This window comes from Mustela nivalis, assembly GCF_964662115.1.
Source record: "Mustela nivalis genome assembly, chromosome: 13".
Classification (NCBI taxonomy): Eukaryota; Metazoa; Chordata; class Mammalia; order Carnivora; family Mustelidae; genus Mustela; species Mustela nivalis.
Window position 1 is genome coordinate 63,885,890 of NC_139032.1, and position 14,462 is coordinate 63,900,351.

General features: G+C 44.7%; 1 protein-coding gene and 1 long non-coding RNA gene across 2 annotated transcripts in view; one reads left to right on the plus strand and one right to left on the minus strand.

The window, feature by feature from the left end:
- Nucleotides 1-2,206: 2,206 nt before the first annotated feature.
- Nucleotides 2,207-3,343, minus strand: LOC309847061. Its single transcript, XR_014302282.1, has 2 exons — nt 3,212-3,343; nt 2,207-2,684 (listed from the first exon to the last, which is right to left on the minus strand). It is a non-coding gene; the product is annotated as an uncharacterized lncRNA (long non-coding RNA).
- Nucleotides 3,344-3,435: 92 nt separating this feature from the next.
- Nucleotides 3,436-14,462, plus strand: part of PLPPR1 (phospholipid phosphatase related 1) — a 254,231-nt gene continuing 243,204 nt past the window's right edge. Inside the window, exon 1 of the mRNA XM_082696793.1 lies at nt 3,436-3,801. The gene's annotated coding sequence lies outside the window, so the exon portion shown is untranslated. The remainder of the gene's footprint in view (nt 3,802-14,462) is intronic.

Below are 14,462 nucleotides of genomic sequence, written 5' to 3' on the forward strand. Positions count from 1 at the left end.
AATGTCTACAAGAAGAAAACATTATAAATCTATTTGTCTCATTAGGGTGGTATTTGAAAATAATAAAAATTATAGGTAGAACAATTCAAATGGAAATAGTGTGTTTCGTAATTATTATAAAATATTAGAGAATTTATGCATATACTGCATCACCACAGAGTTGTTATATTATTTCAGCATATATAACCTAATGGAATTGTTTTCATATAATTTTTTAAGAACTGAGACATCACTATAACGTCTCTAACTTTGGAGAGTTTTATGTTCAAACATTGTATCTACTAATGGTTTTTATTGATTCTAAAATTTTTTTGTATTGAAACTATGCTTTGAACAGCTAGTTCTATTTAAAATTTAATAACTAGGTCTTCTTAAAAAATATAAATTCCTATACAGTTGGGCGACAATACTGGGTTTTGCTGATATACAAGGTGAGGCAATTAGATGTGTTTATTTGTGGGTGGAGAGAGGTGCAAAGTTTAGGGATTGTCCACTAGGTAAGGGGATGAATTCTAAGTCTGAAATCTGAATTTAAGGGACATTGAAAATACCTGAATACATGAGCCCCTGGAAATCTTAGCATTAATTTCTCTCAAAACCATCTGCAGATGTGTGCATATTAATTGGCTTCGGGCATTCTGTTACCTAGGAGGAGTAACACATTAGATTGCTAAAATTAGAAGGAAGGCAAAAAAAAAAAGTGAAAATGCAAAGCTTGATGAGCCAATGTAGGTGGGGTGATGCAACAAGAGACCCTGACTGCTAAGTGGGAAGGGTCCTTAATCTCAGAGAGATGGGAGTGCCAAAAAGTGCTTGAGGCTTTTACTGGAAAACAATGCTACCCCACGCTTAAGTCTAGTTCAGAGTGTGGAGGGGTGAGGCTTGGGGTTAGTCCCCATTCACACCATTCACACCATCCACACATTTTTTACAGCGTGCTTTTCATTTCATGGATTTGAATACATCAGTGATGTGTGAGGGGGCGATGGAGGAAGCCAGAAGGAAAATTGGAAGGCAGTTGGCTTTCATCTGTTTTATTTGTTTAAGCTTAGGGGAAAAAATATTCTCAGCCTTTTTTGAAAAAAAAAAAAAAAAAAGAAATCACAAGAATGAAAATGTTAAAACCACAATAATAAAAGAGCTGTAAGTTACAGAGAGCTCATTGTACACTCAGCACTATTAAGTGTTTTATGTGCGTCATCTCATTTAATGTCCCCTGTACTTCCCCTTCTTTCCTCAAACAGTAAAACGCTCTTCCAGAACTTCTAGTTGAGCCTCTCCTAGCTGCACCATAAAAGGATTCCATTTTATTTGCAATCCAAATTTGTAAAGTCTCCTTCACCCTTGACCTTGTTGGAGCTTTGAGATTGTGAACGGGGTATCCCTGAGCAGCAAAGGGAGTAGTATCCCTTGCCTCCTTATCCAAGGCCAGCCTCAGACAAAACAGTGTGTGTTTCTTGGCCAGGCAGCCCTGGACACTTATCATTGTAGAAAATATTGTCTCAGAACCATCCCTATTGATAGAACTGCCACGTTGAGACCTGCAACTACCCCAGCCCTGCCTGTAGGCTCCAGGTCCTACCTACTTACTGGATTCAGAGCCCTCACTCACCTGGTGCTTATGTGTACAGTGCCAGGGCAGGGAGAATGGCTTTCCTGCCTCAGGGCCCTGCCAGTGCTAACATCCTGGAATTCAAGTGAACGCTATTCATTGCTCTGGGGGAATCATCTATCTTAGATGTCTTCCAAGAAGCCTGGTGCTAAGGGGAAGACCTGAGAAAAGAGGCAAAGAAGGAAGGGGCCCCAAATATTGTGAGTGGTGCATTATAAAGACTTTGCTGCTTCTTGGGAGAACCCCTGATCTCCTCCCCCTCCCTGGTGGATAGAGACTCAGACACACTTTAGCAAAGAGATGCTGCAGTTCTATTCCCCTCAAAGAGCTACTGAGAGAATGAAGCAGCCACTAACAGTGCACTTTTGCTTTTAAAGAGCTTTCTCTTTCTCTTGTCCCCTCCCTTCCTTCCTTCGTGTCTTTTCTCCTAAACTTTGCTTTTGTTGGTGGTATCTTGACATGCTGTTTTCTCTCCTCCGGGTGTGCTCTAGGGTTAGGTCTAATTGTCCTGCTGTTCTAGTGTCACTTGGCATTATTATGGGGAAGATGAATGGGATAGGGGTCAGAGTTCAGCAAGTAGGCATCTGCTCGCTCGCACTGCATAGAAATGCTCAGAGGTGATCTTTAATGAAAGCTTGGAAAAGATTTGCACAGAGTAGACTGTCTTCTGTCTCTCCAGAGCTGGGATGATCAAGAGGCAGTCCTTCTCTGGAGGGACCAAAAACGAATAAACAGAACATAATAATATATTTACAAGGAGTTCCCGACTTGGGATGTCTTTTCTTCTGTTGGAGAGGAAATGGAGGGGAAAACAGGGTGAAACAGAAAGGAGGTTGCAGATAGAGGCTCTTCAATGGGTCCTAACCACTGGCTTGTTTTGCTCTTAGAACAATCTCACCAAAGAGTTTCCACTCCACTGGTGAAGCCTCTCAGCTAGCCTCTCCTGCGGCCTCAGGTTACTGTGTCATCGCCAATGCGGGCTCAGGTTCTCCCACTGGACTCTCTTCGTCTTGACAGTTCTTCCACTCTACCAAGCAGCCAGAATCCCCACTCAGGAAGAACTGCTTTGGCACTGTAGGCAAGGGGGACAATGGATCTATTGTTCTTTTGGCCTTCTTGAATAGGGCAAATGTCTCCCCCATCTAACCTTGTCATCAAAAGAGGCTGAATATGGAGCCCTAGGAGACTCCTCTTCCTTCTACTCCTGCTTTGTTCTTTGAAAGAGGGGTTCTGTGTACCTTCCCCGCCCTCGCCCCATCAAACCTGTTTTGGGACTCAAATAGACAGTTGCCTTTTTCAGCTCTTCACAGAGTGGAAGTTGAGAGGGGAAGAAAGAGGCACAGACCAGGAAACTCATTTCAGTTTAAGTACGACCTGCTGCCTGTGATTCCTTCCGGACCGGGGGAGACCACCACGGGCCCCCGCAGCACAGAGGCAAGAGATCGCGGCCAGGAATCCCGGCGCAAGCGCTACAAATACACCCAGAGGAGAACCCGGCGTTACCCAGACTCGCAGCCGAAGCGGTCTCCTAGCATGGGTCGGGATCCCATCACCGGCTTCCCGCACCGCAGGCGCAGGGAGTCCCCGCGCAGGGCGCACCTTTGCGGGTGGGTCTCCCTGCTGCCTTCCGGGAACCCGGCCGAACCCCTTGCTACTGGGTGGGCGCAGTCTTGCCAGCCTCAACCCGCAGCTCGCCCTCCTCCCTCTGCCAGCGCTCCGGAGTGAGCGCTCGGTGTCCCTCTCTGAGCATGCGCAGCCTGGCGCTCTCCCCGCCTCCCCCCCCCCCGCTCCCCCCTCCCCGCCAGCCTTTTGCTCCTTCCTTTCATTAAACAAACAGGAGCTCCTGAAACCTGGACCCTGTGCTAGCGGCAGCGCGAAGAGGAGGCGGAGGAGCAGCCAGAGCGCGGGATGTGCGCCGACAGGGATCTGTGATCCCGCGCCTCCCCCCGCACCCGCCCCACGCGCGCGCGCGCACACACACTCACACACACCCGCACTCACATATACACACACTCGCACAAACACACTCTCGTACACGCCCGCGCCGCGCGCTCGCCGGCTCGCTCTCCCACGCAGGCGGAATGCAGCAGAGCCTGGGGAGCGAGTCTCCGGCCGCCGCGTGAATGCACCTCGCCCCCGGCAGCCCGACGACCCAGTAGGGCGCGCGGGAGGACGCTCCGCCACCAGAGGTGAGTGGGGCTCCCGCAACCGCGGGCGGCTCCGGGACACCCGGGCAGCTGGAGGGGTGGGCAGGCTCTCGGCCGGACGCGGCGGAGCAGGTGGCCCAAACCCAGCTTGCGGGTTTCCAGGTGCAGATGAAGGCGGCGCCCGGGCGATGCAGGGGGAGAGGGCGATCCCAGGGAGGGTCGCCTCCTGCGAGGTGTCAGATGGACCCAGCAGAAAGCTACACCCTCCCTGCTCGTAAACTTTCCTTCCCTGTCATTTGGGAAACGTGGAGACAAAGGGGGCGTGGAGGCTCCCTCCGTCCGGTTCCACCCTCCTGGCTGCATTCGGGGCTGCGACGGGAGCCGGCGTGCGGGCGGGGGCGCCCTGCAGGTAGCTGGTGCCAAGTCCTCCCGCCCGGGCAGGGGTTTGGGATTCTCACCCGGGCTGAAAGCGTCGCCTTTGATTTCCCCTCAGGCGTGGGCACCTGTCATCCCGCCCCAACTGCACACCCTAGGCGCGTCGTAGTGTGTGTGTGTGTGTGTGTGTGTGTGTGTGTGTGTGTGTGTCTGGGGGGTGTCACCTGGAGAATTGGAAGGGCAGCTTTTGGCTTTCTCATTCAGCGCTAGTGCCTGAGGCGTCGGGGTGAGGCTCGGGTCAGTGCGGGGATGAATGATGAGTTACTGAAAGGCTTCCCATAATCACCTCCTGGAAACGTTGGGCGCCGGGATCTCTCCTCCCCCGAGAAGGTGCTGTCTTCCCGCACACCAAGGCGGCAGCACTGGGAGCTGGGTTGGGGCTGCTGTGGCGGTGGCTGCAGCTGGGAGAAGCTGGGGCTTTATTTTTGCCCTGGGGTTTTATGACACACACAGGTGGAATATGTGGAGGATTCTGGGTTATTTTTCTTTGTGGGGATATTGTTTTCCCTTTTAACCTCTTTCGCGGGAGGGACTCTTTGCATCTAGGTATCTAGGTGGTGGGCAGGCACCGTTCTGAATATCTCCTAGGTCCCAGGGAAGAGGTCCCCAGGAAAGGATTTCCTAAAATGCCAGCCCCATTGGGGCGGGGCCTCAGAGTGCGGAGCGCCTCCCGGCACCTGGGAATCGCCTCGAATCTAATGGCTCTTTGAAACAGCAGAGACTGAGTCAACGTTTGAGGAGTCCAGGACTGGGACAAAGGGGACTGGAAGAGGGACAGACGGTGGCCATTTAGGATAGGAGTGACTAGAAGCTGATTAGGCAGGAGGAGGTTGAGTGTGAGGCAAAGTACCCTGCAGGTTTCACTGAATTCATATACCCCTTCTACTTCTGTGTGGTGGCTTTTATTCGTGGATGGGACTCTAATATGGAGATTTCTGGAATGTCACATCTGGGGTAGAAAAGACTTGATTATTCCTGGGCTAACCTTTAATACAGTTACAAATTAGTTCTTTAACTCTAGAGAGTGCCATGTGCCAAAGTTTCTCCATCTTGACCGTTTTGTTCTCTGGGATGTGCAGACAGGTATATCTTTGGCTTTTCTGTATCTCAGGACCTTGGAAGAGGGGAGTGTGGGGAACCTGGAAACCAAGCTGATGCTGACGGAAGAAAACACTAGAAGCTCAGATCCAGAACTTGTGGCTATGGGTTGTCAGAGCGTTTCCTTCATTTTAAGATGATAGGTAGAGAACCTCTCTTTGCTGCTCTGGGGACCTTTTTAAATTTTAATTTTTAACATTTTGTAACCTCTTTGAGGCGGGAAAGAGCATAATATACATGAAGCTAATTGAGAAAGGTCACAGATAAAGAAGACTTTGACTCACAAGTCAACATAGCCAAAGGTGAAAAAGTTTTTGGGAAAGAAAAAAAAAAAAAAAAAAAAAAAGAAGGGGAGGAGGACTGGGAAAGGAATGCGTATTATTAAAACAGCTTAATTTATATGATTTTTTAAAGTTTTTATTCAAATTCCAGTTAGTTAACACACAGCATAATATTAGTTTTGGATGTATAATATAGTACACTCCATAATACAGTTTTTATTCTTTTTAAAAGCATCTAGTAAGATAGAAATCTGAAAGGTTTTTTTCTTTTTTAAAAAAACTAGTGAAGACCTTTCCACATATATTTTCAAGTTGATATTGGTATGAGGGGGCTTAAATATAATTATCAGCGTTTGTCCTTTTTATTTCATGGTGAAATTCTCATCATTTGTTTTGTAAAACTTAACAAGGAAAGATTTTATTTTATTTTATTTTATTTTTTTGCTTTTTAGTAGAACTCTGTTTTCTCTCTTTATGACATATTTCCTCTTCCTACATTTGCATTATGTTCAGAGTCTATTTACTGAGTATTTAAGTATTTAAGTATTTATCCCACAGTTAGCATTGGAAGTCATATAAAAATAGGTAACATAGTTCTGGGCCTCAAAGATTTTATGATCTAGTTGTAGATACAAGATTAACACACAGGAAATAATTAGAGAGTAGGATAGCTCTGTACTGCACAGTGAGTTTATAACATGTATTCTATATACTCCAACGTCTTTCTTGGCTTTTCTCAACATTCAGAAAACACACATCAGCACTTATTATGTGTTGGAGGCTGGGGGAGAACAACAACAACAAAAAACCCATAAGTAAGTGGCTTTCAAGGTGGGGGAAATGGGTATTTACCTAACTATGGTGCAGTCTGTTTAACTGTTATAATTATAGGTTAAATCAAAGGTCAGTAGTACAAACATGGTTTGTGTGTTTTTCTTCCCCTGGGGCTTTGAGATACTCTTGAAAAATGAATAGTCTTTTACCAGGTAGGGAAGGATAGAAAGGACAGTCCAAGCAGAGGAAATGTGTGAAAGTGTTCAATGAGGTAGGGTAAGCCATCCCGTGTGGCTAGAACACAGGGTGCTGGAGTATAGATACAGAGGTGAACAGCAACTGGGTAACATTAATTGACAACTAATATTGTGGAGTTTGCATTTGCATAGAGATATGCCCAGGATGCTGTAAAAGCATGAAGGGAGGGCATCCACCTAAAGGAGGGTGAGAAGATCAAGAAGCTTTCTTAGGGAGGTTGAGGTGAGAGGAGTCTTGAAGGACAAGGAGAAGAGGAGGGCTTTCCAGCCAAAAAAACAAAACAAAACAAAAACAAAACAAAACAAAAAAACAACTGCATAAGAACTGGAAGCAGTTTTGTGTGGCTACAGTGAGAAAAGTAGGTTCTTAGCCCCATGGAATAACTAACTATCATGGCAGAGGTCAAGTGTGAATGGAAATATCCCAAGCAAAAGAGCTTTATCCAGAAGACTTGGAAAGAGTTTGAATGAAAGTTTGAGACATGATCAGATTTGCATTCAAGAAAGATGACTGCGACCCCAGTGTGGACGATGGATTGGAGGTGGGGAGAAGGAAGGCAGGGAGCTTATTGTGGAAATGTAGGTGTGAAATGATGAGGATGGTGGCAGTAGCATGGAGAGGAAGAGATGTGTCTGGGAAACGAGGGGAAAAAGGAAAGCCTGCTCATCTAAGAAGGGCCTCCTGCCTGTGCCCCATCCTACCTCCTTCTTCCTCAGCATTCACTTGTGTGGTTCTACTTCCTGTATTTTGAAGCTGAATCTCCAGCCTTCATCATGGTCTTGGTACAGAGCAGGAACTCAATAGATATTTGTTGAATCAAAGACTAAATCAGTGATTGGGAAATCCAGTCACGAGGTGACGATCTCTCCGCTAGAATAGTAGGAGCTAAATCATGACTTCATTTCTCCAGGGTGATCACCCTTGGGAGGTCAGTGATGAAATGATCCAGGGGGAACTACCTCTATGAAGAGCTTTCCTATGAAGTGCCAATAAGAAGCATCATTGTGGCATCACACTTTTTATATTTAAAAATTATCATCAGCCCATTGTGGAAGCAACAGCACTTAGCACGGTTCCTGATTGATAGCAGGCTGGCAATAAATGTGAATTCCTCTTTCTTTCCCCCTCGTCAGAATATCCTGATTTCATGTGCTTTGCTCAAACTTTCAAGAGAGTCTGGAGGTAGGGAGTTTGTAAGCCACAGCGTCTCATTTGAAGAGCTCATGGTATCTTGGCATCCTGGAATGAGGGCCAGACAACCCATGTTCCAACCACGCAGTCCTGGGAACTGGGTTCCTTACTGAACCAAACCAAATCAGTTCCAATCTGAAAACTTCCAAGCAGTTCCCATCTTGAGTTCCAGTCTTAAAATCCCACAGGAGATGTCAGAACAGATAAGAAACATGAGAATTTCTTTTCAGGTTGACTACAGAAGATGAAAGAGACCAAGTGTCAAAGATAGCATTTTGGGTTTGACCTTTGGATGGGTGGCAGCAGAGCAGCGGGGAGGAAAGTTAGCTCAGAAAAGTGAAAGGCTCAACACCATGTTGTGGACATTGATTCTGAGGTGACAACTGACTCGTTTTGGAAAGCGCATAGTACAGATCCCAGGGTGGAGTGGTTTCACAGTAAATGGCAACTATTGCTCTTATTAAGGGGAGATGGAGAGAGCAGGAGTTCACAGAGCAAAAAACTAAATCTCAGCATTTAGCAAAATTTTGGGATGTGGGAGAGCAACATGTATCAAAGAAAGTTCCAATAGCTTGTCTCAAGTTAGCAAGACAGTAAGTGGCAGAATCAGATCTCAATTTTAATAATCCTGTCAACTGTCTCTCCTTGTCAAGTGTGTAGATTACCAGGTTGATTTTAAATACGGAGAAGTTGAAAAGATTGAAAATAGGGCACTGAAAAAAGACAGTGAAAAGGGGTTCACTGTGACCATTAGGAAAGCAGCGTTTGTACAGCAGTTTGCTCAGAAGCCGTATTTCCAGGGGTTGAGTGGGAAATGGGAGGTAAGAAAATCCAGGCAAGGCGAACCCATCAATCATTTATGAAGTCTGGTGGGGGAAGAGTTACGGGGCCATAGGGAGAAGAAGGTACAGTGAAACTCCTAACAGTTTTTATCAAGGGGGAGCTGGTGGAGAGAGCACGTGTCTCAGGGGAACAAAAGGTGTGGGAATTGAGAGCAAGAGAGAGGAGACAGAGGCGGACGGACACCTCTTTGCAAGAGCATAAAAGGGTGGATTTGAGAAAAGATGTGGAGTGTGCTCCTCTTTCCCATAACTAAATAACTAAGGTGCTTGCTACAGCCAGATCCTTGAGTGTCCTGGAAATTCAAGGAGCCTCTGAGTGCCGTACTCTAAGGGTGTCACTTGGGCATACAGGATGATGAACCTTGTTCAGACAGTATGGTGGCCAAGAGCACAGACTCTGGAGTGACACAGACTGTATTTGAATTTTGGCTCCACCACTCAGCTGTGCAACTTTGGGCACATGGTTTACTTCTCTCTGCTTCAAATTACTCTTGGCTGTAATAAGGTGATAACCATCTTATCCCATCAGCTAGACCTGTGACAACTGGTTAATATATGGAAAGCTCAGCACAGAGTAAGTGCTCATTATATGGTAGGTATTCTGTGTGACAACAGTGAGGTCCCAGACAGAAAGTTCTGACGTTATGCTCAGGACCCCCATGATTGTGTGCTTTGGTGTTCATTTAAAAAAATTAATTTGGTTGGTTATAAAAAGCTGGCTCTCATCCTGTCTTCCCAACTGTAGGAATTAAATCAGCACACAAATATGGCAGGGGCAAAGCGGCACCACCATCATACGCCTAAGTGGCGTGGCTAAGTGCTGGGTGTGTCTGCTTAACACATTTGCCTTGTTGCCTCCTTCTCGTGCCTTTCTGGGGAAGGTGCAAGTTTGTTTGCCTGAGGCTGGTCCTGGCATTCTCCAGGCTCATAGGTGTCACAGAGCAGCTACTTAGCTGTTGAGCAAATTGTTTGCAGGGAAGTGACTACGTGTATTAATTATAGCACATCTCCAGTACTGAAGGACATAAACTCTCAGTATCTCAGATGTGAGATTTGCAATACTTCTTGGGAAGTGAGAGCCTTCCATCTTATTGGCTAAGTGTGCGGTATGTTCTAAAATCACATTCCAGTGGAAATGGAAGCCCTACCATCTAGCTAATTGGCAACAGAGTAGTGAGTGGAACCCAGGTCTGACCATGACCCAGTGCTCTTTGCCTTATACTCTCCAAATACTTTCGTTACTGTTCTGTAATCAAAGACTGGTTTTGCTTGTTTGTTTCATCTACCCCACTTATACTAAGTACCGCCCATACTACACTTACTGAGGTTCCCAACTGAGAATTTTGTTGCCTCTGGGTCTTTGGTCATGCTGTTCTCCATTTGTGGAACTCCATTCTTGCCTTCCCTGACTCCTTTAGTCCTTTAGGCCAAAGTGTCTTCCTGGGGAAGATTGTCCTGGCCTTTTAACTAGGGTTGGCTTTTCTTTCTGTGTGTTTCTGTAGTCCTTAACTTTGTATTTTCAACACCTCACAGAACAATTGTCACATAGTAACTTCTCAGTAAACACCGTGTGTTGAATGGTTGGCTCAGTGAATGAATCTTGTCCTTTTGAGTCATCACTGATGTTCTAATAATGCAGCTTCACATTGTAGAAAATCATAGACTTTGCAAGTGCACAGGGTGGCTGGAAGATTTCTAATAAGACTTCTAACTGAAGCAAGATGTGGAGACTGAGAACCAGAAAGGTTCAGTGACTCATCTGAGAGCATGTAACCAAGTAATGTGAGGACTGGGACCAGATGCCAGTTACTGATTTCAGATGTAGGCTCTACCCAAGGCCTGGATCAGGGTGAGCTGAAGGAGGAAGGGTTATGCAAACACATGGTTAATTCCCCTCTTTGTTTAAAATGTTGACATTTTGTTCATCATGGATTTTTGGCAATAATTTTGATTTTTTAAAAAAATTTACATTAAAATATTGTTTATCTTGATTGCTGAATTTCTTTTGGCTCCTTTCTCAATTTGCCTCCAATGCAAGTGCCCCATTGGCCTCACTCTGGTTCCAGCTGTGCCCTTCCGCAAAGTAAGAGGGAGAATATTTCATAGCCTCCCAACACTAGTGTAAGAATGCAGTTACACTACGTATGACATAGACCCAAATTAGAAATATCAAAGGAAACACCATTCAACATAGTGGTGGGAGCTGTTAATAAATATTTCATTACCTGGCTGCTCTGCTAATTAGTTATCATTACATTCACAGTATAAAGCAAGGCCAAAAGAAAAAAACGAAGTTGAATAAAAGCTCTGTCTACCTATAATCTATCTATCTCAGGTCTAAGGACAGTGTAAAGATAATCTTCATCTGTAAATTTTTATGTCTGTATATTTGAGTTTTTTGAAGACCTAAGATGGAAAAAAGAGAAAATTATTCTACCCACCAACTTGGCTGGTTTGGACTTGTGTTACTGCTGGCCTGTTTTGAAGATTTGTGGCCAGAAATTTAAAACAAACAAACAAAAAAACCTTGGCTATTTCTACCAAAAAATTAGGAAAGGAAGGAAAAGGACTGTTAATAGAGATGAGAAGAAAAGTAAAAGGGAGGGAATTTTGAGGGGGCATCTACTACACACCATCCACAGCATTATTATGGAGTGTAGAAGAGGCTTGCATATTATTTCCTTAATTTCTCCAGCATGTGGGAACAGACATTAATATCTCATTCGACAGCTGAACAAAGGTCAGTTAGCTCTCCCAAGCTTTCAAAGCTAGAGCTGGATTCCCACCTCGGTCTGAGTTCAAGGCCTGTGCTCATCCCCCTTCATCCTTCTGACTCTCAAAGGATAGGGGTGACAGATCACCCCATCACCTTCTGATGCCCTCAGAGCCCTAGGTACAGGGTGTCAGCAGCTTGTCTGAGTCCACTAGATGGAAAGTCAGCAGTCAGCCCCCCTCCCTGCCATTATTCCCACCTTCTTTGCTTCATTTATCTTTTCCCATTCATCAATAACAGCAGAAAGCAGAGAAGCATACACATAGGAAATAAATACCCCTCTTTGTGTGAATGTCATAAATTTTTCCATGACGTGAAAGCACATATTTTATCTTGCCTCCATTATGTCAGAAAGGGCTTTTTCTTTGGGCATTATGGCATCAAGTGTTCTAGAAATGCTCACAGACACAGACTGAAGAAAAGGTGATCATAATTACTGGAGCAAATCCATCACAATGAGGGGTAATGGATTTGCACGGCTGATGGTCAAGGGTTTCCGGGTGCTCTTTTTATGGATGTTTCTGATGAATAGCAGGGAGAAGTGACCCCCCACTCCCAACCTTTTAAATTCAATGAAATCCATAATCAAGTGAAATCGGATCTAATTAACAAGAAATAAAATCTGGTCGAGAGCAATGCTGTTGAGCCCAGAGCTCTAGCAGCTGAGCAGGCTTTATCATTAGTCCCATCTTCAGCCTTTGCGAGCTGTTGCTTCCAGGCAAACCCACACACTCAAATGCTCTAATAACCAGCCCACAGCCTTCTCTCCTGGGGGTCACAGAAACTGAAAGAAAAAAAAAAAAGTAAGACCATTTCATTCACACTTGTATTAACTGGAGAAAACATTATCTCTGTGTGGTTCCCCCTTGCCCCTGCAGTGTAAAAAGCAAGGCAGTATCTTTAGGTTTGAGAAAATCTTTTGGGTTTCGTTTTTTTATATATAGGCTGACAGGTAACATGTCAGACAAGCAATTCCTGGCCAGACTAGTTTGGAACAATTAGAGTATTTTAGCCATCAAACCCCTCAACAATGGTATAGGTACCACAGTGTGATAGAAAATGCATGTAATGAAGTACGGGGAGTAGAAAGTAAAAGTCAGTCCTGTTTCTGCTCCAAACTCTTCCGTAGAAAACCACTGTCAATTGCTTTGTGTATGAGCCTCCGACCTTTTTGGTTCATTAACATTTACATATGTTGTTCTTTTTTTCTTTTTCATGGTGAGATTATACTTTACATACTATCTTACCATTTACTTTGAGTTACAATTTCAAATGAAAGCGATTTTTAGGGTAATAAGCGTCTGGTAAATATTACTGTTGTATGAGAAGGGTGAGAGCTGCTTTCTATCCTAAAATAGGGCTCCGCTGACATATGCTACGGTTCTTTGGCCATTTGTCCCCATGTATATTTTGTAGATATGGTCAATGAGCACATATTTTCTGAGCTTCTTCCAGGGACCACCTACCACCATGTGTTTTCCAGGAGCTTACCTTCTATCTAACAAGAGATAAAATAATTAGGTGACTTAATTCGAACTTAATGAATGGCAACAGCTGTAAATTCTCCTTGACTCACACAATTGCTGGAAGGGAGAGTCTAGTCAATTGTCTTATTTCTTTTAGATGAGAAAAGGGTCCATTGAGGTTAACTGACTTCTCCAGGGTCCCCCAGTGATTGGAGACGCTGGGATGACAGGCTGGTTTCCAGCTTTGGAAGGCAACGCTGCTTCCAACCTGGGAAGACAAGGCTACAGCCTCGGAGGGCACCACCAAACAGCCCTCACATCTGGAAGAGGAATCAAGGGTACTCACTTCACAAACACTGGTTTGAGCAACGAATCCCTAGCAAATTGAGACTCATGCTTTATGTAAATATTCCCACCACAAGCTGCTGCTGAGACTGTCTCCCCATCCTTACTCCCCTCCCTGCCTTTCTAACCACTCCCCAAGGTCTACCTTCTCCTCCCTGGCCTGATACTGTCCCACTTTACTAAGACTCTGAAGTTAAGCAATAGCCTGACCCTAACGTTGAGATGAGAGGGTGCCTTCCTTACCCAGGGAGGGTGTTTTTCTGTAAACAGACTGGCAGCGATTCATTTTTTAGTTTCCCTTCTAGCCATCTTGAACCTTAAGAAATGAGTACCAAAATAGCTGAATTTTACCTGCCAACTTCAATCAAGGCAGGAGCTCTTTTTTTATATTAACTGATGATTTTTTTCTTCGTGGTGAGAGCATAAGCAATGCTCTGATTCCTAAATGCTCTAATTATCTTTCACTGCTATGCAGGCGAGATCCTGTGGTGGGCTAATGGCTTGGGCTGTGGAGACAGATGGAGCTGGGTTCTAGCCCCAGCTCTGCCTTTCACTGGCATTGCAATGTCAGGCCGGGCCCTTTGCTGTTTGAAGACTCAGCTCTCTCATCTGGGAGACGGAGATAATAAAAGTATCTTCCTTCCCTGGAAGAGGTTTTGTAAGGAATAAATAAATTACTTGCCATTAATAGAGAGTTTAGAACATAATAAGGACTAAGGACATTGTAGCTACTATTACTCACTATTTATTACACATATATGATGAGCAGCCCTCAGAACAACTTAAATGTCAAGCTTTTAAATGCCCAGTTGTCACATTTTCTTCCATAAAACTTTAACACTTTTTGTTTGTTTTTTGTTTTTTGTGTTTTTTTTTTTTTTTTTTTGGAAATTAAGACTTAAAGCAGGAAGCTGAAAATATGCATCGTTAACTTTGGTAACCCCAAAACTTTGTCAGGTCTATGTCAGAATATCACCATCAGCTAGTCCTAATGCATGAGCCATGGAATTCAGAAGCTTGGCCGGGGTGGGAAAATAGAGGGGTTTTTCAGTACATCAAAGCTCTGCTTTAAGAGTAAATCTCAGCCCTCATCCTTTGCTTCTTTCTACTTGGATGGACTTGCTTGGGAATTGATGAAAATGTATGCCTTTCTCAAATATGAAGACAACCTTATGAAACACTCCTGGTGAAATACGTACCATAGCTCCAATTTTCCTTAGTTTACTGGTAGGTTATCCAG